This window comes from Lemur catta, chromosome 7, assembly GCF_020740605.2.
Source record: "Lemur catta isolate mLemCat1 chromosome 7, mLemCat1.pri, whole genome shotgun sequence".
Taxonomy (NCBI): domain Eukaryota; kingdom Metazoa; phylum Chordata; class Mammalia; order Primates; family Lemuridae; genus Lemur; species Lemur catta.
In genome coordinates this window covers 44100822-44112828 of record NC_059134.1, presented here as the reverse complement: position 1 = coordinate 44112828, position 12007 = coordinate 44100822, and the positions used below count along the sequence as shown (strand labels likewise).

Here is a 12007-nt window from a genome sequence, read left to right as displayed (position 1 = left end):
CGGAGAACATTTGCCAGTTTCTCAAGAGTGCTCATTCAGTTCTTATCAGTGAATGCCTATCACTTTTGGTAAATGAAATGTCTTCTGGATCCTTCCATGGACTTTAGTCATTTGTTGTCTGTAGTATGGTGCAAGTGGTGTGCCCATCTCTCTGACTCTTGCGATCATTTTTGATCGCAATTGCGATTCCCTTCTGTGACGGAAGTTCTGGAATTTCTATTTTATTTTGTGTGCATCTTTTCTTTCTCCAAATTTCTAAGACAATGCCATCAATGTGTATGCATCATCAAGGTCCCTGCCAGAATGTTAAATCGTGTGTCATAGGATAGTGCTTCCATATCAATAAACTCTCCTTCACCCAAATTTATGTTCTGGCCATGTCCTTCTACCTCAGTACCCTAGAATCCAGTCCCTTATCAGCACACAGTCAGTTTACCCCACCTAGTCAATCTCTGTGCTTTACTGTACACATTGCCAAGATTATGGAACTCCTTCAGGATGAAGTCTCTTTCCTCTCTTGGCCAATGCATACCTCTCTTTCCTCATGCATACTTCAGGTTGTATGATGACTTATGTTGGCATTGTGGCTTAGTTATTTTTGTGGTGGCCAGGAAAAGAGGTCCTGAGTGGGGTATGCATTATTTGGCCCAGTGATGCACTGAAGCTGGCTTGTACCAACTCATGAAAAATCATTGTCAAACATGCCATGATTTTGTTAGCCAATTGTTAAAATGTTGGTAGCTTGAAATCAACCATGGTGTATTTATTTGTAACATGCAAATCAGTAAATGCTATAAGTTAGACTTATGCCTATTTGTTTGATTTTCTTCCTAGATGGTTGTTAAGCATTTATCAGATCACCACTGGGACTCATCAACCTTAAGCAACAAGAAATAAGCAACTTCGACAGTCTCAGAGGATTCAAAAGACTCTGGGGATTTAATGATTTTTAATGTGTCCACCCAGATGTTCCCACCTGATGTCTCTGAGTCCCATTACTTCTCAATCAGGTCTCTGATCTTGGTGTATCTAATTTCCATAGTTGAGAATTCACACTTTCCTGGAAATATGCTATTGCTGTAAATAAGTCCTTGGCCTGATCTAAAGTTGTCTTTTTTTTTTTTTTTTTTTTTTTGGCTAAGGGAGATAAGAATATCTTTATTTGTTGCCAAGAAGCCCTCATGTGGAGGAAGACTTAAGAGTTTAAATTGACAACTAATTACTGTCAGTTTTTCATTGAGTTTCTCTAATGTATCAGTTGCTCCAGAAACAGCTGTATGATTATGTGATCCATATAATTACTACTGTTAAGTATTTCTCAATGGTCTGAGATAGTACACCTGCCAGTGCAATTCCTTTCATAATTGTCCCCATCCAATCTCACAATCTGTGAAAGTTTTCCTAATTTCCATCTGGCTCCAAAATGTCATTTTAGGGTCTACTTCCTACTACCACTTTGTCACAGGTTGGGTCCCCAGGGAAACAGATTCTGATACGCTGAGAGTTGCATGCAGCAGGCTTATTGGGGAGTTATTCCTGGGTTATCTCTGGAATAACCATGTGAGGGAGTGAGGAGTGCAGAACTAAGTGAAAGCAAAGGTTGAACAACATGCATTCATAACAGTGACCTCCTCAATCCTGTGGGGAGCTCTGGAGCTGAAGCAGTCTTATACAACTGTCCTCCATAAAGGCAAGGGCCTGAGCCTTTGAACTGCTCCATCAGTCAGTTATTAGATGACAGTGGCTTTCCAAACAAGGGACTCAGGATTAATGCATCAATAGTCAACACTCTTGAAAGCTGAAAAATGGCGTTCCTCAGTACTTAAGTGGTATTGGGTGGCTCTCCTCAACCTCCACTACAAAACAAGGAATCAAAATGACATTAATTTAGGAATCAGTTTCCATAACATTATGTCCATCATATTTACTTATAAGAAGGGTTTGGGAACTTTAAATTGAAGAGGTTTTAAAATAACATTTCACTTTAAGAATTCAAAGAGCTTCATCTTGTTATTTTGAAAAGTTAAAGAAAATAGTGGTCACAGAAATCAGTCTCCCTTGGAGGTACCCCAGGATGTAATACCGACCTTGCAATATGTCTGATCTTCTGAATAAAATTAAAAAGCCAGAAGGTGTATCATGCAAATCCAAACAGAACCTCATAATTTATAATGAAGTATTTGGTATGTATTAACAACAAGGAGAAATGGAATTCCAAGCTTTTCATGGCCAATAGATTTTCCCTATGTAAACAGGTCAGATTAATCATGGAAATAAGAACTCTGAATAAACTTTTCATAATGTTACCATAATTACTCTTTTTGCTATAATTTTAACATTTATGTGTCTTTGCAACAGAACTCATTTGCTAGACTCTGTCAACATTTTCACAAATCATGAGTTATACTCCATTAAAAAGAAGCTTGCCAGAATTTTTTGATTACCAAAACATCAAAATTAGATTTACTAATTTTACTGGGATGAATTACACTTTAGAAATTCTAAGCATTTCTCTCCCAAAATCCAATAACATTTTAGATTTTGCCATTTATTTATGGTTAGGCTTAAGTGATTATTTAATAAGAACAAAGAGTACTTGCTGCTGTTCGATATGCAAGTAGGAAAATATCATTCATATATTTCTTATTGTGTACTTTTGTATGTTAGTGAGAAATATTTATGTGAGGAAAGTACTATTTAGTTTTATATCAGGTATGTTCTGAATGATCAAAATATGCTGAAGTTATTAAAAAAAGGTGGGCTTCTTTTAATAAAATTTATTTTTTAACAGAAAATTATTAAATCTATAGATTAGAGACTGCTTCTAATTGCTAACAAGTATAGTATAGGTAAGATAGAAATATAACTGAAAATAATGTAACTAAGAAAAAAGGCTTTGGGGAACTTTTTTTCTTTTCAAACATTTTATATATTCAATTTTCTTTTGAGGGCAGAGAATGACTCTTCTTATAAATACGTACATAGGTTAGTATATTTTACTACAAATACACATAGTTTCAAAGGTTTATGTTAATTTACTAGTGTGAATGCAATAATTTATCCACTGACAATAAGAATTACCTTATTTGATTAAGTCATTATAAAGTTTTAGGTAAACAAAGAATGACTAGAAGTGTGATTTTTAAAAATCTTTTTCTGAATATAGTATAGGGACAGGGAAATAGAAATTGGAAACCTAGCACAATATAAAGAATTGAAGTTTGAATCTCTTAGAACAAATTTTTAAAACAATGCCTGAGATATTTTGATCCCAAGTTTGTAAGCTGCTGACTTGTTTGATTGAGACTCTAGGCAAGCATGGAGAACTCTACTTCCTAAAAATGATTTATATGAAAAAATAGAAGGAAGTTTAGCCCTCCCTCTGGGACAGCTGAGAAGGGGATAAGAACTGGGGCAGATGCAGGTAAATGTGCAGGTAGGTCGAGGAGGTGATATGTATTTATGTCATGTAATCTCTGCTTCCTCTATAAAAAATGAAGTGAGGCCATTTGAGCATTTGAGAAATGATGGCAGGAAGCTGCAGAGGACTTGAGGAAAATGGTCAACATTTGGAATAACTGGTAAGAATAATAGATAACAAAAACTGGCACTTATAAAAATAGTTCTTATTATTAAAATTAAACCAACTGGCAACATTCAGGGTACATCCATGATTGGGTACCATAAATATATATTAACAAACTATTCTTCATATTGTATTCATTTTCTGCAGGAGTGCTGAGCAACCCCAGTTTGGAGCAGAGGATATGCTTTGTTACCTTGATGCAGGGCTGCAGACTTTCTGAACAAGCAGAGCCTGAGAAATCAGTCTGGAATAGGTCTAAGTAAGGTAAGGAATGAGTGACATTCATATGGAGACTATCAGATACAGTAAAATCTTCAAATGGCCCATAAACATTCCAAAAATGATTAATCTTTTTTTCACTTTTGTTTTAGTGTGAAGTGTTGAAAATATGCCATTTACTCATGGTATGCATGTATTCTAATGACCTATTAACCTAAATATTCAGTCAAGCAGAAAATTATATTCCCTTACTTGTTGAGATAAACAGGAGTTTGATTTATATCTCTGCCAAGATACATATTTCAAAAACTATTTAAATCCAAATCAAATCCCAAGTTTTTTTTTTTCCATAATATGAGTCACTGAAACTCTTGAGATTTATAATACTTTAAACATACCAGAGGGCAATTAGTGAGAAGGGAAAGTAATTGAAAGATAGTCTAAATTTAAATACCAAATACAATTACTGCTGAATTCTGTTTGAATTCATTCCATTAATTACCAGAATCACTGTGCTCATCTTTTAAATATTTCCTACTTCAAAGTTATTACTCTTGTACAGGTAAGTTAGATGAGACCTTACCAGGTCCTAGATAGGCGAATCTTTCATGGAGGGGGCTGATTTTACATATTGTCCTCATCTCATGTTATTCTCTCCTCTGTAATGATGATATTAACATTTATTAAATAGTTGGTATGTGCCAGACATGGTACCTAGCCTGTTATAAGTATTGTACCTAATTTAAACATCATATAATGACTATTTATTTACTCATTTTTATATGATGACACTAGGAGAGATTAAATAATTTGTCCTAATTGATGTAGCTGATAACCACTCTTCCTTACCTAAACAGGTCTATCTGATTCTAGATTCCAAGATTTAAACACTGCAATTCTACCACCCTGTCCCCCCACCCCAACTACTTTTTTTGTCTCCATTGACATCTGCTCTATAAACCAGATCAGATTTTTTCACCACCATCATCATCTTTATTTTCATCTTCATATTAATACAGTCATATTTTCGTGGCATATAAAAATCTCCCTAAAATTGTGTACATTCAAGACTGCTATTAAATTTTATATGGATATATAATATTTGTACATTTTTATGGAATACATATGTTATTTTGTTACATGTATAGAATGTGTAATGATCAAATCAGAGTATTTAGTATACCTATCACCTCAAGCGTTTACCATTTCTATGTGTTGAGAACATTTCAAGCCCTCTCTTCTAGCTATTTTGAAATATACAATACATTGTTGTTAACTGTAGTGACCAACTGTGTTATCAAACATTAGCAGTTATTCCTCCTATGTAACTGTATGTTTGTACACATTAACTAACCCCTCTTCATCCTCCCCTCTACCCTGCAACACACATGTATGCATCCTTCCCAACCTGTGGTAACTAAGCCAGACCAGGCTTTGAGCCATAAATTTTGGACTCTGATGCTCCAAAGCTATGTAAAACAATGCTCCTGCTTATTATTTTTCATATATAGTCTGCTAGATGGTTGACTTTCTGAACCCATTTCCTGTTTATATCCTTCCTATTTCCCTTCTAGATTTAGGGTGCAGAACTCTCTAGCACCTCTTGTAGACCTGCCCACCAAGTCCACTTAATATACCTAACATGAGCCAATTCCACTAATATACCTTATAGAAGGTATAAGTCTGTTAAGTAGTCACTAAAACTGACAGTGGACCAGTCCTGCTTTCTGAACTACTTTGTATTTTTTTTTCCAACTATATACTCCTGGAAAGCAAAGATGAGGTTTTCTAGGTTCTTAATAAGTGTAATTGTATAATTTTCTTATGGCTACAATATTGCTACAAAAAATAAAAGGAATTCCCTGATCATAGATTGAGTTAAAAGTTAACCATGGCAGCTCTCTTCCATATGTTTAAATCAATTCTTTAATGTTTAAATTATCTTAATAATAATAGCACTCATTGTTTACAATGTAGTGTGCTTTCAGCAGTTTTTTCAGTTAATACTTACTTTTGCCATATTGGACTCATTATTAAAGTAAAACTAACATCTGACAATTTATTAAAATTCTTAGGGCTACTAAAATTTATTAATAAAATTTTGTCTTAGCTTATCTGGTATTGCTAATCATTTAACCTATAAATTAACTTACTAATAACATTTAAGGATGTTATGGAAAATGTTTATTTTGTCAAACCTGTAGATATGATAATGCTTATAATATAGTAAAAACTTGTTTTGTCAGTAGCATTTTGCATAGTATGAGCAAATTTATCAAATAAAAATCTTATGTTGAAAGAGTATAATTTGATTATACATTTGAATTAATAGGACTACATAAAACTTGTGACTAAACTATTTCCCATTTTTAAATATTAGGTGCAAGTTAAATAAATTTTAATGACGTAAATGGATAAAGGCAAATATATTATAACAAAGCTTTATTTTATAGCTTATAAGGCAAAAAGTGAAAGAAGATTGGTAATGCTTCTTGTATTTCCCTGAAGCCAACAGAAGTCTCCCGGGTAGGAATGTACAACATAGGCTGACATGGAAAAAGGATGAGCTCCTGAGAATACTCAGTTATAAGAAGTGAGATGAGCCAAGAACCTACATAAATATAGTATTAATCATATAGTCAATGTACTTTTTAATATTTAGATTTAACTTTTACAGAGCATTATAATAATAAAATAATTATTATAATAATATAATAACATTATAGGTAGTAACTGATAATGCGTAATTACAAATTTAACCTAAAATATAAGTGACTTACTGTAACAAAGCTTCATTTCTTGTTCACTCTATATGTCCAGTGGTGGTTTGGCAAATACTCTGATCCACATGGTCACTCAAGGATTCAGCCTGAGGGAAGTTTGTCATCTCCATGTTAGGAAAAAAAGACACTGGAGATCGTAATTGGACTTTACATTTTATTTTCTTATCCTGAAAGTAAAACAAACAGAATACAATATTTATGAGAATTTTAGTCTCTGTGATATACATATTCAAGTGGTTTAATCTGATTTTCATGTACAAAGTCATTTTCTGAGAGTTACAAAACTAGTCAATCTAATGAAGGAAGTAAACACTGAACCTCAAGTCTTCTCTCTTCTCTTGTATTCTCTTTGTAATAGAATACATTGTCTCAGCATGTTGAGAAGTAATTCTAAATTTACACTCCTAAATGTCAACTTTCTGTTTTTTTATTAGAATTATTAAGGAAGATCTTTAAGAAAAGGCTATTTTTACTAAATAGTAGAGTTGTATTAAACTTTAAAAGTAAAATACAAAAGTGATTATAAAGAGGAATGTATACTTGGGTACATATTAATGCAGTAAGATCAAAAGTTTCTTTCAGTGAGAAGGAGCTGAAAGAGTAAAATATATATACAAATAAATGTATATATTTAAGGGATTACTGTGAGGCTGTTCTCTCAAAACCATTACTTCCGCTTTCTAACCATTCTTTTCTCATTCAGTTTGTTCCAATATTTTTCACCTTATAGTTATATCCATGGTGATACACTGTGATATTGCAAACACAAACTAAATCAGTCTAGAGGGGAAAGAGGGTTGGGGAACAAAAGGCTCCTTGTCCACACACAAATAAACTGGTAAACGTCAATTATGAAAAAGTTTAAAGGAAAATGAGGGGACCAAATGTGGTGGCTCACATCTGTAATCCTAGCTCTTCGGGAGGCTAAGATAGGAGGATGGTTTGAGGCCAGGAGTTCAAGACTAGCCTGAGCAACATAGTGAGACCCGATCTCTACAAAATATAGAAAAATTAGCTGGGCATGGTGGAACACAGCTGTTTGTAGTCCCAGCTACTCGAGAGGCTGAAGTAGAGGGATCTCTTGAGCTCAGGAGCTTCAGGCTGCAGTGAGCTATGATGACACCACTGCACTCTAGCCAGGACAACAGAGTGAGACCCTCTCTCAAACAAACAAACAAAGGAAAATGAAAGCATGGAGTCTAATGATTGTATATGCTATAAAAAGAAGAGGAAATTGATAATTTACATTTCCAAAGGCCTTAGAAGTAATCAAATGAACTACTGGCTCTCAATATTGTAGTAAAACACCATCTTTTCAGGATGTTGGCAATGCTTCGAAGATAAGGAGATCAGTGCCATTTTTGATCAAATAGGATAGTGATTTATTTCTTACAATTTTAAAAAAATGTACCAAAAATGTAAATAAACAAGAGTAGTTAGCATTCCTCTCTTAAACCCCATAAGGTTAACTTTGTGACACTGCATTATTTAATCGAGTTAGGGAAATTCATGAGCAAGTTTATCTGCTCAAACTGCAGAAATCATTATTAGAAAACTCTCCCCTTTGTAGTTTACTATGTCCCTGTTACCTCCAATACAGTCCCATATGCAAACAATTAAAATGTATTGTACCATATGTTAAAAGATGAATGCTACTCCTTCCCTATTCCTCCTGGAGAGCATTGAGTTGCTTTCCCAGAGAGGTATTTTAGACAAACTTTCCTGATTCCTTTAAAGGAGAAGACCTCCTTCATCACCTCGTGCCACCCTCCATTATAGTATATAAAAAAACTTAAAAATTATGCATTGATTTATTTATCTACTAAATAAATATTTGCTGAGTTCCTACTATGCATAGGCACAATTCTGGTGTTTACATTTCATGGTATTAGGAAAGTCAATAAGTTGTCATCATACTTAAAAGTCCTCTGAAATATGATACAAATATATTTTATATAATATACTTTGTCTCCACAAACACATACACATAATACACAGACATGTGTAATCAGATCCCCAAACCACATGTTAGAGTCAGTATGTCCTTTGAAATGTTACGGAATCAGAAGATAAATTACATTATACTAATAGCATACAGTTTGTAAACTATAAGAATTTGCAAAGCAGTAAAAGAAAAGTGAGTGGGTCCAGCATATCATTACCAATGATTTATTTTATGAATTAAATAATATAAAATAAAAACTATCATCCCTCTCAGTACTATTTCATTTATAATGTGTGTGTGTGTGTGTGTGTCTGTGTGTGTGTGTGTGTGTGTGTGTGGTTTATGTACACTAAAAAGAGAGAATAAAAAAAAGTTTAGAATTAAGAGTAGTCCTTTAATGGAATAATTTACTTTAATGGAAGCATCATCAAAAAACAGTACCAATCTATATACTTACATTTGGAAAACTCTAATATAGGGGTTGGGATTTCAGGACTTTTAATTAGACGACTTCTACTTGTGAAAATTTAGTTTTTCACCTCTAAAGTGATCACACAATTTTTGGTGAGTTGAAAGTGATAACATGTATATAAAACTTTTTGGTTTTGATAAATGTTATATGGGTATGTAGCATGTTAACATTGGGGATGCTTGGTGAATTGTAATGGAAATTCTCTGTAATAATTTTGCAACTCTTTTGAAAATCTAAAATTATTTCAAAATCAAAGTTATATGTGGGTTTTGTGTGTGTGCATGTGCTCATGCATGTGCACACCTGTGTAGTCTGGCCCATAGAAAAATTGCTATGAATATCTACTATTGGTTCATAATTCAGACATGGCAATATCTACAGAGGCAAGTGAGGATCAATCAAATTATTTTATAAGCAATATCAATCTAATGGCCATTGCTATGGCACTATGTAGTGTGCTCAGCTAGAATGAAGTGATCCAAAAACCCTTTGCTTTTTATTCTTCCTTCTCTATTTTCAGGAATAATGTAAAATCAATTATTTTTTCTATTTTATGTACATTCTGATACTTACCTTAACTGAATTTTTCCCATTGATGTTTAAAAATTTCCAAATGTCTTCCATCTTAAGTATACATTCAAACAAACCTATTTCTGTTTCACATCCCCTTCTATTCACTTCTAGTCCTTTCCTTTTCCTCATTACCAAATTTCTAGGAGGAGTCTTCTATACCTAATGCCTCAATTTACTCACTTATTTAGTCTACAACCTATTTTAATCTGGCTTCCATTCCCAATGTTTCAATAAAACAGTTGTTAGTACCATTAGCAGTGATTGCCATATTCTTCCATCTAAGGAACATAGTTCAGTACTTACCTTACTCTGGACTTCCTCATTGAAAGAGCCACTTTTCCTCTGGTCTCCAAGGTAACATGCCCTTCTAACTTTCCTCCCACTCTGTCTGCTACTTTTTTGTCTCTGTTGCAGGATTTTTAGTGTTATCATTACTCAACCCTCTATCGTTAACCCATAGTACCACAGTATTCTTCATTCTATACACAAATAATGCACAATCTAGTGTCTTTAGCACAAAATCTCCTCTGAGTCCCTGACCTATATTTTCGAATATCTGCTGAACTTTAATGGCTCAAATGCACGTCAAACTCAGTATGCTCAATTCAGAGGTTATTACCTATTATTCTTTCATGGCTTCTTATCTCAATCAGTGAAGGACACCATAATCCATTTAAATAGCAAACCAAAGACCTAAAAATATTCTTTGAGACTTCTTTATACTTTCACTCAATATACCAAAATCTATCTCCCATTTCAATTGATTTATTTCTAAATAGTCTTCAAATGCAATTGCTTATCTCTGTCTTTTTAGTGGCCGACCCACTAGTCTAAACTGCTGTTAACCTTTGACTAGAATTTGGCAACAAATAATAGCTATTTTTCCTGAATACATTCTGTTCTTCTTTCCTATTTGTTTTCCATAATGCTGCCAAAGTAGTCTCTTCAAAACACAAGACTATTTATATTACATTCTTGTTTAAAGTGATTCCCTTCTGTTTTGAGGAAAATTAAAATATATAAATTGGCCATGAAATAAAGCCTTCCTCCTTCCTGCATCAACATATTTTATACTCCATTTTGCATTCATTTTCAAATTAGCCTTCTTTGACTTCCTTGCACCTGTCATGTTTCCTCTTTATTTCACATCTTTGGAAATCTATGCCATGGATGGTTGTGATTATAGAATTACATGATTAAGTGGATGGTGTTGAAGAACAGAAACATGTGAATCTCTGATGTATTTATTTGTTTCATGATTTAATGGAAGTTTCTTGTTATATTTATTAAAAGATGGAGTCTCATGATGTTGTGAGGCGGGAGTGCAGTGGCTATTCTCAGGCATGATCATAGAGTAGTGCAGCCTTGAACTCCTGGGCTCAAGTGATCCTACTGCCTCAGCCTCCTGAGTAGCTGGGACTAGAAGCACATACCACCACACCCAGCTTCTTATCATTTCTCAGCTATAGTTACTTCATCACTAAAATGGAGTTACTAGTAATATTTACTTTATAGGTTTCCTGAATATATTAAATAAATAATAAAAAGGCACAGACTATTTAGCTAAAATCCAACATGTTAGTCATTAGCTTTGTGCTTTTTGACAAGTCATTTACCATTTTTAGACATTAGTCTCCTCATCAGTAAAATAATATTGAATTGTATATATTATATAGTAGATGTTAGATATACTGATATTGACATGAACTGCTTACTAATGTTAAAAATATGGGATAAATAATAGAAAATTATCTGAGAGTCTTTTAAAAATACAAAAACTGATTTAGTAAATCAGGAGTGATTTCCAAAATCCTACATTTCCAACAGATTCCCAGGTGATGCTGGATTTCTACCTTTAATTTGCCTTTTAGTTATATCAGCATGGCTGGATAGAGAACTTTAGAGAACTTTAGGGAAATGTACCAAAGGTGTAAATAAACTTGAATTATCAGCATAACTCAATATATCAACACTGTTTTAAACATTATGCATTTCTGAGTTATATTATGTTATACAAAGAAAGAAATATAAGACATATATGTATCCTTCCTATCATAGTAATTTAAAAAGTGAGGTTAATTTTTAATATAAGAATAGAAGAAAGTATATTAAACAAATTCAAATGGCACTGAGTAATGCAAATCAAATGGGCAGTTGGAACATGCTATATACATTGTAGATGTGTAATGAATATTTCAAATAGGAATTCAATAACTGAGTAAACTGTTGCTTGCAGAAATAATCAGAGTAGGAGTCAGGAAAATAAAAGATGATTTGAGCTGAGATTTGAAGGATAGATAGATAATAGATTTTTGGCACAAAGAAGAAGGAAATTTCAGGATAGAAAAATAACATTGAATAAAGTCACAGATGCAGGAATGAAAGTGATATATAGAGAGATACCAAGATGAATCCAATTAAACTTATAG

General features: G+C 33.4%; 1 long non-coding RNA gene across 3 annotated transcripts in view; it reads left to right on the top strand.

Annotated features, from left to right (window-relative positions):
• The first annotated feature begins 3811 nt into the window (after nt 1-3811).
• Nucleotides 3812-12007, top strand: part of LOC123642228 — a 173375-nt gene continuing 165179 nt past the window's right edge. For all 3 annotated transcript variants that reach the window (XR_006736401.1, XR_006736399.1, XR_006736402.1), the window contains exon 1: nt 3812-3850. This is a non-coding gene — a long non-coding RNA (uncharacterized LOC123642228). The remainder of the gene's footprint in view (nt 3851-12007) is intronic.